Source organism: Callithrix jacchus, chromosome X, assembly GCF_049354715.1.
Source record: "Callithrix jacchus isolate 240 chromosome X, calJac240_pri, whole genome shotgun sequence".
NCBI classification, from domain to species: Eukaryota; Metazoa; Chordata; class Mammalia; order Primates; family Cebidae; genus Callithrix; species Callithrix jacchus.
This window is the reverse complement of record NC_133524.1, coordinates 149,195,147-149,210,774: the sequence shown is the minus strand read 5'-3', so window position 1 is coordinate 149,210,774 and position 15,628 is coordinate 149,195,147.

The following is a 15,628-nucleotide window of genomic DNA, read 5'->3' as shown; positions in this document are numbered from 1 at the left end:
TCTGCCTGCCTTATTTCATAGGCGATAATGACCTCAAGTTCCATCCATGTTGCTGCAGATGACACAATTTCCGTCTTTTTATTATGGATAAATCGAGTTACACAGAAACACACACACGCACAAATTCACACACATACATGCCCACATATATACACCATCTTTTTAAAAAACCACTCATCTGTTGATGGACACTTAAGTTGATTCCGCATCTTTGCTATTGTGAATAGTGCTGTAGTCAACATTCGAGAACAACAGGAATTTTCTTTTTCTTTTTTTGATATATTGATTTCTTTTCCTTTCGGTAGATACCCATTAGGGGGATTGCTGCATTGAATGGTAGTTCTGTTTTTCGTTTTGTTGAGAAATCGCCATAATGTTTTCCATGGTGGCTGTAGTAGTTTACACTCCCACTGACAGGTTATAAGAATTCCCCTTCCTCTGCATCCTTGCCAACCTCTGCTGTTTTGTGTCTTTTTACATAGTGTCCATTCTGACTGGGGAAAGATGATATGTCATTGTGGTTTTGGTTTGCATTTCTGTGGTGATTAGTGAAATGAGACCTGTGCCTCTCACCACGTACGAAAATCAACTCAAAATAGAGTAAAGGCTTACATAAAACACCTGAAGCTATATAAATGCTAGGAGGAAACCTAGGGAAAATTCTCCTGGACACTGGTCTGGGCAAAAAATTTCTAAGACTTTGATAGCCCAGGCAACAGGAGCAACCAAAAATAGACAAATACAGTGCATGCAACTGAAAAGCTTCTGCACACCATCAGCAGAGTAAAGAACTAACCTGTTTAATGGGAGACGATATTTGCAAACGAACCATCCGACAGGTGATAATATCCAGAACGTACAAGGAACTCAAACGGCTCGACAGGAGAAACATAATCCCCTTAAAAAGCGGGCCGAGGATCTGAATTGACATTTCCCGAAAGAAGACGTACAAATGGCCCACAGATTTATGAAAAAGCAATCCACATCACTAATCATCAGAGACATGGGAATCAAAACCCGTACTATTTTATTAATGGAAGGCCGAGGGCTCTTTGTTAGCTAACTTCTGGGAGACTAACTTTACAGATTCATTAAATGCAGCACTTGTTAGAGTTAGAAACTTGGGTGTAATGATTTGTAGAGGGGAACTCATCCAACACCTGTGTTTTCCCTGCTCTTAGATGAGAATGGAAATGTATCCATTTCATCTATTCTCAAAACCGTATTATAGACAAGTTGTACTTTGCTGCCAGACATGTCATAAAATGATATAATTCAACCTTGATTATTCATGGAGCAGCGACTCCATTCATATCCTGTTTCTTCATTATTTCTTTCTCATTTCTCACATTCCTAATAGTTTCCTAATCTCCATAGACTGTATTTGCAAAAAGAAGACGACGGTGTCCAAAAGCCACCAGATGGAGGTGTTGAGCTGCCACTGTTAAGGTCAGCCAGGCAGTCCCTGACACATAGTGCGCAGGTGTGAGAACAACCTGGGCAACTTATTTCCAATGCAGATTTCACATTCCCTCCCGCAGAGTTCATCTGGTAGGCCTGAATAGGGCCATGAAATCTGAACGTTCCCATTTTGCTTTCGCTGTGATCCTGATACAGGCTGGCCCACAAGCCACACTTTGAGAAACTTTGATTTCAATGGTAATGGTAGTTATGGCCATATAGAAAAATGTATAGAGAAAGAGTAGACAACTGGAGGAGAAGTGAGTAAAACCAAATCCCTGGAAATTCCATCTTGAAAGGGCCCCATGGAGGAGGTGCTACAAGTAAAGGTATTGAGCCGTGGCCAAAATGAAGAGACCAAGAAGAGAATGTGTTGTTGTGGAAGCCTAAGAAACACAAAAGGAGGGGAAAGAAAAAAAGAGGAGCGTGCCCAACAGTGTTGGCTGCAGCTGAGAGTCAGCTGAGATGAGGGCCAGAGAATGTCCGTTAGATACAGTCACACGGAGGTCACCAGTGACTTTTGAGGGAGAGCCCTTTTAGGAGAGATGTGCGCGGGCCCACGTTGGTTTTCTAGTGGGTTATAGAAAATGTGAGATGTGAGGCAATAGAGACACCAAGCAGAGCTAATCCTTTGGCAGCTCTGACACAAAGAGCAAGAGAGTGGTGGGAATCACATTGGTGGTGAGTAAGGCCCAGGGATTTTCAAGTGGAAGGAGAGTCGAGTACGTGCGAGTGGGAATAAGAAAGATGGAAAGAGAAAAGACGTGCCGAAGATAGAGGGAGGAGAAAGACAACGGAGAAACTAACCGATAACACGAGGTTTCTGGAAGACAGGAGGCCACGGAACCTACAACACAGGGGCAGGGTCACCTCTCTTCCTCTAACAGGGACACAGATGCAGGTAGCTTGTAGGTTTGATGGCAGAAGTGTTGGGGGGGTTTTGTCTGAATGGTTCTGTCACAAAAACAGGAAGAGAGTCAAGAGGTGCGTGTGGCAGGGAGTTGCGAGTGGAAGTAGCAAAACTGAACAGTGACTAGAGCAGAAAAGCGAGAGAAAGTGATGCTCCTGTTAGACAGAGATAGAGAGACCCAAAAGAGAAGAGTCAGGCAGAGGAAGGAGGAAAAGTAAGGAGATGCAGTGGGGAGTGAGCGATTAAGAGAGACCCCGGGAGAAAGCTGGCAGCTGCCATGAGGCTCTCCTATGGGGACGTGGGGGAAAAGAGAGCTCTGGTTAAAGGGGAGGATTTCCTCTGTGGGTGAGGATAAAAATCACCACGTAGCCTTTTCTGGGTTAACGGAGATGAGTCATCTCGGACCCATAGGATGCGACCTAGTGTTACTCAAGTTGAGACTGGAGGATCCACATTCAAGACGGCTGGCCCACGCGGCTGGCAAGCTGCCGCTGCTTATCAGCTGGAAATTCACCTGAGGCTGGGGGGCTCTGATCCTCTCCATGGGTCTCTCCACGGGCTGCTTGAGCTTCCTCAAAGCGTAATGGGTGGGTCCCCAGATCAAGCGTCCCAAAGGAGCAAGGTGGGATTTCATGGCATTTTTAAGACCTAGTCTGTACAGACACAAATCCTCACTTGTGTGGTCTGCTCTCACAGTCCGCAGCTTCATACGCTGCCTCAGTTCAAGAGGAGGGCATGTGAGCTGCACTCCTTGACAGGAGCAGGGCCCAGGTCACATGGAAAGAAGACCTTGTGGGAAAGAAGGTGGTGCTGTGGCCATCTTCAGAAAACGCAATTTGCCACAACCAGTTAAATGGTAGAAAAGGTATAACAGTGTAACTTTAAAACACTTTAAAATTTTAACTTTAAAACTTGTGTGTGTACATAGTAGGTGTGTATATTTATGGGGTACGTGAGAGTTGTTTGTTTCTTTTTGAGTCAGAGTCTGGCTCTGTTTTCCCAGTTTTATGGCCACTTGTGGGTGGGTTAACAGCTCACTGAAGCCTTGAGTTCCCGGACTCAAGTGATCCTCCCGTCTCAGCCAGCTAAGTCACTGGGACTACCAGGGCATGCCATCATGCCTGGCGAATTTTCTGATTTTTGGTAGAAGCAGGGTCTCTCTGTGGTAGTGAGTCTGGTCTTGAGCTCCTGGGCTTAGGTGATCCTCCCAGCTTGACCTCCCAAAGTGCTGGGACTACACGGGTGAGCCACTGCACACAGCCCACTGTAACACTTTAAACATGTTTAGAAAGGTAGTACTGATGTACATGTATTGAAACTACAACATGGTATTCGAAAATGCACCTTCTCAAGTGTATGAAGAACATTTACAAAAACTCATCATCTATGAGGTCACGAAGAAAACAGTTGTAAGTTCCACAAAAGAGAGATATCACAAGGTACTGCTGTGATCATAGTACAATACAACTGAAAACTGTAAAAATATGTCCCCCTGCCCCATGACTCAGAAAAACCATCTGTTAAAGAAATATTTGATGCCAGCAGAGATATGAGAAGAAATTATCTAATTTATGAAAAATTATAATAAATCCTACAGATTTGAATCTATGAGATATATTTAAAGGGGTGATCAGAGAAAAGTGGACCACTTTGAATATGCATATCCTTGACAATGAGAGTGTAAAAATGAATCAATGACATTTCTAACTCAAAGGCTAGACATAAAATAAGGTTAAAAGAAAACACAAACAAGTAAATACTGTTAATATATAAAGCAGATATTAATGAGGGAGAAACAGAAATACAAGACAAAATAATGAAGAGTCTCTTCTTAAAATCGATGACGCAGGTGAAGCAGTAGCTCATTGATTCAAAGATGCAGAGATAGTGTGTCTATATATATTATAGGAACACAGATAAGTAGGTAGGCATGTAGATAACTAGATAGACAAGTATAGAGACGGATGGATGGATGGATAAATAGATAGATAGTCAGATGTATTGCACAGGAGAAACAGAACTCCCAGCATACCTTGTTTGATTGTGTCTTATTGCACTTTGCAGATACAGCTTGTTTTCGAAGGTCCCTAATGACCCTGCTTTGAACAATCTGTGGGCAACATTTTTCACAGCATGTGCTCACCTCATGTCTCTCTGTCACATTTTGGTGATTCTCACAATATCTCAAATGTTCTCTATAATTATATCTGGTATGGTGATCTGTGATCAGTGATCTTTGATGTTGCTATCGTAATTGCTTTGGGAAGCCACCAAATGTACCCTAGAAGAAGCAAACTTAGTCAACCAACATTGTGTGTGTGTGTGTGTGTGTGTGTGTGTGTGTGTGTGTGTGTTTATATCTTGCTCTATTGCCCAGGCTAGAATGCAGTCTAAAAATGGGAATTAAAAACCTCTTTTATGCCAATAAATGTGCTTAACAATGGAGACAGGAAGGAATAAGGGAGGAAAATAACAAACAAGCAGCCAACCGATATTTCATTTAAACCTGTGAAATGCTATGCAATTGCTGAGGAGTGATTTACTTACAATTATGTAGTGACTTTTAGAATAGGTGTGATGTGATACTGAGAAAAATGTATGTTTCATGGATTTGGGGTGGAGAGTTCTGTAAATGATTATTTAAGTTTACTTGTTCCAGGTCTGAGTTCAAGTCCTGGATATCCTTGTTAATTTCCTGTCTTGTCGATCTGTCTAATATTGACAATGTAGTGTTAAAGTCTCCCACTATTATTGTGTGGGAGTCTAAGTCTTTTTGTAAGTCATTAAGAACTTGCCTTATATATCTGGGTGCTCCTGTATTGGGTACGTATACATCTAGGATCGTCAGCTCTTCTTGTTGCATTGATCCTCTCACCATTACGTAATGTCCTTCTTTGTCTCTTTTGGGCTTTGTTGCTTTAAAGTCTATTTTATCAGAGACGAGAATTGCAAAGCCTGTTTTTTGTTTGTTTTTTTTTTTTTTTTCTTTACCATTTGGTACATTTTTGAGGTGGCAGGTACTGGTTGTTCCTTTCCGTGTTTAGTGCTTCCTTCAGAAGCTCTTATAAAGCATGTCTGGTGGTGACAGAATCTCTCAGCAATTGCTTGTTCATAAAGGATTTTATTTCTCCTTCACCTATGAAGCTTAGTTTGTCTGGATATGAAATTCTGGGTTGAAAGTTCTTTTCTTTAAGGATGTTGAATATTGGTTCCCCACTTTCTTCTGGGTTGTAGGGTTTCTGCCAAGAGATCCGCTGTGAGTCTGATGGGCTTCCCTTTGTGGGTAACCCGACCTTTCTCTCTGGTTGCCCTTAGCATTTTTCCCTTCATTTCAACCCTGGTGAAACTGATGATTACATGCCTTGGGGTTGCTCTTCTGGAGGAATATCTTTGTGGTGCTCTCTGTATTTCCTGGATTTGAATATTGGCCTGCCTTGCTAGGTTGGGGAAGTTTTCCTGAATAATATCCTTAAGAGTGTTTTCCAGCTTGGATTCATTCTCCCTGTCACATTCAGGTACACCTATCAAACGTAGATTAGGTCTTTTCACATAATCCCATGTTTCTTGGAGGCTTTGTTCATTTATTTTCACTCTTTTTTCTCTATTCTTGCGTTCTTGTTTTATTTCATTGAGTTGATCTTCAACTTCTGATATCTTCTTCTGCTTGATCAATTCAGCTATTGAAACTTGTGTATGCTTCGTGAAGTTCTCATGCTGTGTTTTTCAGCTCCATCAAGTTGTTTATGTTCTTCTCTAAGCTAGTTATTCTAGTTAGCATTTCGTCTAACATTTTTTCAAGGTTTTTAGTTTCTTTGCATTGGGTTAGAACATGTTCCTTTAGCTCAGAGAAATTTGTTATTACCCACCTTCTGAAGCCTGCTTCTGTCAATTCATCAAACTCATTCTCCATCTTGTTTTGTTCCCTTGCTGGTGAGGAGGAATTGCGAGCCCTTGGAGGAGGAGAGGCATTCTGGTCTTTGATGATTTCATCCTTTTTGTGGTGGTTTCATCCCATCTTCGTGGGTTTATCGACCTTTGATCTTTGACATTGGTGATTTTGGATGGGGTCTCTGAGTGGACGTCCTTTCTGCTGATGTTAGAGCTATTTCTTTTTGTTTTTTAGTTTTCCTTCTAACAGTCAGGCCCCTCTGCTGGATGAGGGTGTGTGTGTGTGTGTGTGTGTGTGTGTGTGTGTCTGGTGTGTTATACAGGATTCAGGGAGCTGCTTGAGAAGGCAATCTGTCCCTTGTCTGCCTGCAGAGGTGCTGCTGGGTTGCCTCGGACTCAGCCTGGCTGCTGTGCAGGCTTCCTCTGGCTTTTGTTTACACAGGTGAGATTTGACCTGTCTTTGCAATGGTGGATGCCCTTCCCTCTACCGAGCTCAATCGTCCCAGGTCGAGCTTGAACTGATGTGCCGGCTGGAAACTCTCAAGGAAGAGGACTTCACTTTGCTGGTCTTTGTGGGGGTGGGACCTGCCAAACCATATCACCTGTCTCCCTGCTTTCAGCTCTCCCTCTTTCTTGGGGGCTGGGGGTGGGTAGATCCATCCCATAGGCACTCTCAGTGCTAGCCAAAACCTCTGCCCAGTTCTGTGCCGACAACTTGCTGCACTGTGCCAGCCGGAGCTGTTGCTGAGATCTGTGCTGGCAACGTATGGCGCTTCTCAGCCCACCGGCATTCTCCCAGACTGTGGGTTGCAAAAGGCATGGGAGAAGTGCAGCATCTGAACCGGAGTGCCCAGAGGGTAAAGTCCCTGATCCTCTGGTTGGTTGCACTTCCCAGGTGGGGCAGTGCCCTGCCCTCCCTCAGTTTGCCCTCCCTGGGCTACACCCACTGTCCAACCAGTTCCTTTGAAATGAACCTGGTACCTTGGTTGGAAATGGAGAGTTCACTTGACTTCTACATCTATCTTGTTGGGAGCTGCACTCAGGAGCTTTTCCTATTCGGCCATCTTGGAGAACGTCTGTTGTTGTTTTGAGATGGAGTCTTGCTCTGTCACACAGGCTGGAGTGCAGTGGCATTATCTTGGCTCACTGCAACTTCCACCTCTCAGGTTCAAGCAATTCTCCTGTCTCACCCTCCTGAGTTGCTGGGGTTACAGGGACCTGCCACCACGCCTGGCTAATTTCTGTATTTTTAGTAGAGACGGAGTTTCACCATGGTGGTTGAGCTGTTCTCAAATTCCTAACCTCGTGATCTTCCCTCCTCATCCTCCCAAAGTGCTGGGATTACAGGCCTGAGCTACCACACCCAGCCCAAGCTCTTCCTTTAAATGCTTAAGGTATTTAAGCAGGACTAAACCAAGTCAGTAGAGCAGGTGAAGCTCTCAATATGAAAAACTTTTCTTGACAGCTATCAAGCTGTAGCACATCACAGTTGATGTACATGTAAGAGACACAACCAGAATTTTTACTTGCATATTTCTTCCATTTTGTTTTCCCTCAAATAAGGCTTTCATTGAAACAAGTCATTTTCCTCCCTTTGGTGGTCCTCCTTACTTTCAGCTGTAGATTCACCTATTCTTATGTCTTTCTTTTGTTGGATGCTGATATCCCATGTTTTATGCTGGCCTCATCAGACTTTCTCATTTTCTGTGCCCTTGCCAAGATGTGCTTATGCATGAACAGCTTTTATTTATTTTTCACTGAATCTCTACACATTACTAAACTGTTGTGTGGGTGGGTTTGACTTTAGCTCTATAGGTAGCATGACTGTACTGGTGCTGAACACTGTGGAGGAGACCAGTGAGCTCTTCCTTTTCCATTTCTTGCCATCCACCTTCCCCTTCCAAATGGTTTGCTTCACTAGCTTAAGTTTCTGTGACTAAAATTTTTAGTACTTGGCTCCTTTTGAACTTTTAAGCAATGTTTTGGAGAACAAAACAAATACCACATAAGGCTGCATTTCCAAGGTCAGGGAAAAAAAAGGGAAAGAACATATTTAAAGACATAAAATCCACAGTTAAAGGATGAAATGCCAGAAAAACAATTTAAATGAAAAAGACAAATATATAATTTCTCATAGAACACAGAATGGAGTAGAACGTGAGATACTTTGGCAGCAACAACAGCACTTCATTATACTAAAGATGCTCTGTTTACTGCTTAACTGATATGAAATTTATAAGAAAATCAATAACAAGCCATTGGAAAGTAACTGTCTGTGGCTGTTTTTCCACTCCATTTTGGCTATATTTTCTCTGCAAATTAGTGTGACCTCAAAACATTTTCAAGATTGTCCAACTTGTCCTAAATTCCATAAATAAACTATTTCAGAGGATGCCACTTTTTGCCATCTCTCTATTACCATTCTTCACAGATGGACTATTTTTGTCCTACCAAAGCCTAAGAATAACTCATTCAGTTATCAAGGCATACCAAAATCCAGTTCAGCTGTTCCTGTGGGATCCAGTTAGTTTAGACACATCTGCTGAAATATATGCATTTGAATCCAAATGAAGCTTTTGTATGACTATTATATATTTTGAACATTTATGGAGTTTTTTTGGGACCAAATGTTTTTCATTTTTTTGGCACACCAAACAGAGATCTTCAGTTATAAATACTACATTCTGAGCACCTCCAACAGAAATCCAGTATTTTCATGTGGGTGCCTCAGGAAGTTTTTGGAAGGTTTTATGCTGAATGAGCTTTCTGATCAGAAACTTTCTGAACACACCATCAAATTTGCCAGAGACATTCCACCTAACTTGAGCAGTTTTCACTCACACAGACTTACATTCACATAGAGACAGCCCAAGTAAAAGTAAATCAGAGCCCTGTAAAACTGAATTATCTTCCTTAAAGATTAAATAACATATACAACCAAGCTGAACAAAAAGGAATACATGACAGGAAATAGAATGAACAAGTAACAAGAGGGAGGGCAAACTGAGGGAGGGCAGGGCACTGCCCCACCTGGGAAGTGCAACCAACCAGAGGATCAGGGACTTTACCCTCTGGGCACTCCGGTTCAGATGCTGCACTTCTCCCATGCCTTTTGCAACCCACAGTCTGGGAGAATGCCGGTGGGCTGAGAAGCGCCATACGTTGCCAGCACAGATCTCAGCAACAGCTCCGGCTGGCACAGTGCAGCAAGTTGTCGGCACAGAACTGGGCAGAGGTTTTGGCTAGCACTGAGAGTGCCTATGGGATGGATCTACCCACCCCCAGCCCCCAAGAAAGAGGGAGAGCTGAAAGCAGGGAGACAGGTGATATGGTTTGGCAGGTCCCACCCCCACAAAGACCAGCAAAGTGAAGTCCTCTTCCTTGAGAGTTTCCAGCCGGCACATCAGTTCAAGCTCGACCTGGGACGATTGAGCTCGGTAGAGGGAAGGGCATCCACCATTGCAAAGACAGGTCAAATCTCACCTGTGTAAACAAAAGCCAGAGGAAGCCTGCACAGCAGCCAGGCTGAGTCCGAGGCAACCCAGCAGCACCTCTGCAGGCAGACAAGGGACAGATTGCCTTCTCAAGCAGCTCCCTGAATCCTGTATAACACACCAGACACACACACACACACACACACACACACACACACCCTCATCCAGCAGAGGGGCCTGACTGTTAGAAGGAAAACTAAAAAACAAAAAGAAATAGCTCTAACATCAGCAGAAAGGACGTCCACTCAGAGACCCCATCCAAAATCACCAATGTCAAAGATCAAAGGTCGATAAACCCACGAAGATGGGATGAAACCACCACAAAAAGGATGAAATCATCAAAGACCAGAATGCCTCTCCTCCTCCAAGGGCTCGCAATTCCTCCTCACCAGCAAGGGAACAAAACAAGATGGAGAATGAGTTTGATGAATTGACAGAAGCAGGCTTCAGAAGGTGGGTAATAACAAATTTCTCTGAGCTAAAGGAACATGTTCTAACCCAATGCAAAGAAACTAAAAACCTTGAAAAAATGTTAGACGAAATGCTAACTAGAATAACTAGCTTAGAGAAGAACATAAACAACTTGATGGAGCTGAAAAACACAGCATGAGAACTTCACGAAGCATACACAAGTTTCAATAGCTGAATTGATCAAGCAGAAGAAGATATCAGAAGTTGAAGATCAACTCAATGAAATAAAACAAGAACGCAAGAATAGAGAAAAAAGAGTGAAAATAAATGAACAAAGCCTCCAAGAAACATGGGATTATGTGAAAAGACCTAATCTACGTTTGATAGGTGTACCTGAATGTGACAGGGAGAATGAATCCAAGCTGGAAAACACTCTTAAGGATATTATTCAGGAAAACTTCCCCAACCTAGCAAGGCAGGCCAATATTCAAATCCAGGAAATACAGAGAGCACCACAAAGATATTCCTCCAGAAGAGCAACCCCAAGGCATGTAATCATCAGTTTCACCAGGGTTGAAATGAAGGGAAAAATGCTAAGGGCAACCAGAGAGAAAGGTCGGGTTACCCACAAAGGGAAGCCCATCAGACTCACAGCGGATCTCTTGGCAGAAACCCTACAACCCAGAAGAAAGTGGGGAACCAATATTCAACATCCTTAAAGAAAAGAACTTTCAACCCAGAATTTCATATCCAGACAAACTAAGCTTCATAGGTGAAGGAGAAATAAAATCCTTTATGAACAAGCAATTGCTGAGAGATTCTGTCACCACCAGACATGCTTTATAAGAGCTTCTGAAGGAAGCACTAAACACGGAAAGGAACAACCAGTACCTGCCACCTCAAAAATGTACCAAATGGTAAAGAAAAAAAAAAAAAAAACAAACAAAAAACAGGCTTTGCAATTCTCGTCTCTGATAAAATAGACTTTAAAGCAACAAAGCCCAAAAGAGACAAAGAAGGACATTACGTAATGGTGAGAGGATCAATGCAACAAGAAGAGCTGACGATCCTAGATGTATACGTACCCAATACAGGAGCACCCAGATATATAAGGCAAGTTCTTAATGACTTACAAAAAGACTTAGACTCCCACACAATAATAGTGGGAGACTTTAACACTACATTGTCAATATTAGACAGATCGACAAGACAGGAAATTAACAAGGATATCCAGGACTTGAACTCAGACCTGGAACAAGTAAACTTAAATAATCATTTACAGAACTCTCCACCCCAAATCCATGAAACATACATTTTTCTCAGTATCACATCACACCTATTCTAAAAGTCACTACATAATTGTAAGTAAATCACTCCTCAGCAATTGCATAGCATTTCACAGGTTTAAATGAAATATCGGTTGGCTGCTTGTTTGTTATTTTCCTCCCTTATTCCTTCCTGTCTCCATTGTTAAGCACATTTATTGGCATAAAAGAGGTTTTTAATTCCCATTTTTAGACTGCATTCTAGCCTGGGCAATAGAGCAAGATATAAACACACACACACACACACACACACACACACACACACACACACAATGTTGGTTGACTAAGTTTGCTTCTTCTAGGGTACATTTGGTGGCTTCCCAAAGCAATTACGATAGCAACATCAAAGATCACTGATCACAGATCACCATACCAGATATAATTATAGAGAACATTTGAGATATTGTGAGAATCACCAAAATGTGACAGAGAGACATGAGGTGAGCACATGCTGTGAAAAATGTTGCCCACAGATTGTTCAAAGCAGGGTCATTAGGGACCTTCGAAAACAAGCTGTATCTGCAAAGTGCAATAAGACACAATCAAACAAGGTATGCTGGGAGTTCTGTTTCTCCTGTGCAATACATCTGACTATCTATCTATTTATCCATCCATCCATCCGTCTCTATACTTGTCTATCTAGTTATCTACATGCCTACCTACTTATCTGTGTTCCTATAATATATATAGACACACTATCTCTGCATCTTTGAATCAATGAGCTACTGCTTCACCTGCGTCATCGATTTTAAGAAGAGACTCTTCATTATTTTGTCTTGTATTTCTGTTTCTCCCTCATTAATATCTGCTTTATATATTAACAGTATTTACTTGTTTGTGTTTTCTTTTAACCTTATTTTATGTCTAGCCTTTGAGTTAGAAATGTCATTGATTCATTTTTACACTCTCATTGTCAAGGATATGCATATTCAAAGTGGTCCACTTTTCTCTGATCACCCCTTTAAATATATCTCATAGATTCAAATCTGTAGGATTTATTATAATTTTTCATAAATTAGATAATTTCTTCTCATATCTCTGCTGGCATCAAATATTTCTTTAACAGATGGTTTTTCTGAGTCATGGGGCAGGGGGACATATTTTTACAGTTTTCAGTTGTATTGTACTATGATCACAGCAGTACCTTGTGATATCTCTCTTTTGTGGAACTTACAACTGTTTTCTTCGTGACCTCATAGATGATGAGTTTTTGTAAATGTTCTTCATACACTTGAGAAGGTGCATTTTCGAATACCATGTTGTAGTTTCAATACATGTACATCAGTACTACCTTTCTAAACATGTTTAAAGTGTTACAGTGGGCTGTGTGCAGTGGCTCACCCGTGTAGTCCCAGCACTTTGGGAGGTCAAGCTGGGAGGATCACCTAAGCCCAGGAGCTCAAGACCAGACTCACTACCACAGAGAGACCCTGCTTCTACCAAAAATCAGAAAATTCGCCAGGCATGATGGCATGCCCTGGTAGTCCCAGTGACTTAGCTGGCTGAGACGGGAGGATCACTTGAGTCCGGGAACTCAAGGCTTCAGTGAGCTGTTAACCCACCCACAAGTGGCCATAAAACTGGGAAAACAGAGCCAGACTCTGACTCAAAAAGAAACAAACAACTCTCACGTACCCCATAAATATACACACCTACTATGTACACACACAAGTTTTAAAGTTAAAATTTTAAAGTGTTTTAAAGTTACACTGTTATACCTTTTCTACCATTTAACTGGTTGTGGCAAATTGCGTTTTCTGAAGATGGCCACAGCACCACCTTCTTTCCCACAAGGTCTTCTTTCCATGTGACCTGGGCCCTGCTCCTGTCAAGGAGTGCAGCTCACATGCCCTCCTCTTGAACTGAGGCAGCGTATGAAGCTGCGGACTGTGAGAGCAGACCACACAAGTGAGGATTTGTGTCTGTACAGACTAGGTCTTAAAAATGCCATGAAATCCCACCTTGCTCCTTTGGGACGCTTGATCTGGGGACCCACCCATTACGCTTTGAGGAAGCTCAAGCAGCCCGTGGAGAGACCCATGGAGAGGATCAGAGCCCCCCAGCCTCAGGTGAATTTCCAGCTGATAAGCAGCGGCAGCTTGCCAGCCGCGTGGGCCAGCCGTCTTGAATGTGGATCCTCCAGTCTCAACTTGAGTAACACTAGGTCGCATCCTATGGGTCCGAGATGACTCATCTCCGTTAACCCAGAAAAGGCTACGTGGTGATTTTTATCCTCACCCACAGAGGAAATCCTCCCCTTTAACCAGAGCTCTCTTTTCCCCCACGTCCCCATAGGAGAGCCTCATGGCAGCTGCCAGCTTTCTCCCGGGGTCTCTCTTAATCGCTCACTCCCCACTGCATCTCCTTACTTTTCCTCCTTCCTCTGCCTGACTCTTCTCTTTTGGGTCTCTCTATCTCTGTCTAACAGGAGCATCACTTTCTCTCGCTTTTCTGCTCTAGTCACTGTTCAGTTTTGCTACTTCCACTCGCAACTCCCTGCCACACGCACCTCTTGACTCTCTTCCTGTTTTTGTGACAGAACCATTCAGACAAAACCCCCCCAACACTTCTGCCATCAAACCTACAAGCTACCTGCATCTGTGTCCCTGTTAGAGGAAGAGAGGTGACCCTGCCCCTGTGTTGTAGGTTCCGTGGCCTCCTGTCTTCCAGAAACCTCGTGTTATCGGTTAGTTTCTCCGTTGTCTTTCTCCTCCCTCTATCTTCGGCACGTCTTTTCTCTTTCCATCTTTCTTATTCCCACTCGCACGTACTCGACTCTCCTTCCACTTGAAAATCCCTGGGCCTTACTCACCACCAATGTGATTCCCACCACTCTCTTGCTCTTTGTGTCAGAGCTGCCAAAGGATTAGCTCTGCTTGGTGTCTCTATTGCCTCACATCTCACATTTTCTATAACCCACTAGAAAACCAACGTGGGCCCGCGCACATCTCTCCTAAAAGGGCTCTCCCTCAAAAGTCACTGGTGACCTCCGTGTGACTGTATCTAACGGACATTCTCTGGCCCTCATCTCAGCTGACTCTCAGCTGCAGCCAACACTGTTGGGCACGCTCCTCTTTTTTTCTTTCCCCTCCTTTTGTGTTTCTTAGGCTTCCACAACAACACATTCTCTTCTTGGTCTCTTCATTTTGGCCACGGCTCAATACCTTTACTTGTAGCACCTCCTCCATGGGGCCCTTTCAAGATGGAATTTCCAGGGATTTGGTTTTACTCACTTCTCCTCCAGTTGTCTACTCTTTCTCTATACATTTTTCTATATGGCCATAACTACCATTACCATTGAAATCAAAGTTTCTCAAAGTGTGGCTTGTGGGCCAGCCTGTATCAGGATCACAGCGAAAGCAAAATGGGAACGTTCAGATTTCATGGCCCTATTCAGGCCTACCAGATGAACTCTGCGGGAGGGAATGTGAAATCTGCATTGGAAATAAGTTGCCCAGGTTGTTCTCACACCTGCGCACTATGTGTCAGGGACTGCCTGGCTGACCTTAACAGTGGCAGCTCAACACCTCCATCTGGTGGCTTTTGGACACCGTCGTCTTCTTTTTGCAAATACAGTCTATGGAGATTAGGAAACTATTAGGAATGTGAGAAATGAGAAAGAAATAATGAAGAAACAGGATATGAATGGAGTCGCTGCTCCATGAATAATCAAGATTGAATTATATCATTTTATGACATGTCTGGCAGCAAAGTACAACTTGTCTATAATACGGTTTTGAGAATAGATGAAATGGATACATTTCCATTCTCATCTAAGAGCAGGGAAAACACAGGTGTTGGATGAGTTCCCCTCTACAAATCATTACACCCAAGTTTCTAACTCTAACAAGTGCTGCATTTAATGAATCTGTAAAGTTAGTCTCCCAGAAGTTAGCTAACAAAGAGCCCTCGGCCTTCCATTAATAAAATAGTACGGGTTTTGATTCCCATGTCTCTGATGATTAGTGATGTGGATTGCTTTTTCATAAATCTGTGGGCCATTTGTACGTCTTCTTTCGGGAAATGTCAATTCAGATCCTCGGCCCGCTTTTTAAGGGGATTATGTTTCTCCTGTCGAGCCGTTTGAGTTCCTTGTACGTTCTGGATATTATCACCTGTCGGATGGTTCGTTTGCAAAT